Genomic DNA, 202 nt, shown 5'->3' with positions numbered 1-202 from the left:
TCATAGAGTACTACATTATATTGTTTCAAATACTCTGTTTTAATTTGTTGATGATGAAAAATAATATGAAAACTTAATATTGAAAAATACAAAAATGTAATGTATAGAAATTTTTAACAATGATAATGAAAAAAATTGATGATTTTAAAAACGAAATACGAAATGAAAATGAAAATGAAGTAAGTAATAAAAAAAAATGTAA

The sequence above is a fragment of the Penaeus monodon genome, chromosome 31 (assembly GCF_015228065.2).
Source record: "Penaeus monodon isolate SGIC_2016 chromosome 31, NSTDA_Pmon_1, whole genome shotgun sequence".
Classification (NCBI taxonomy): Eukaryota; Metazoa; Arthropoda; class Malacostraca; order Decapoda; family Penaeidae; genus Penaeus; species Penaeus monodon.
Note: the sequence above shows the minus strand (reverse complement) of the source record.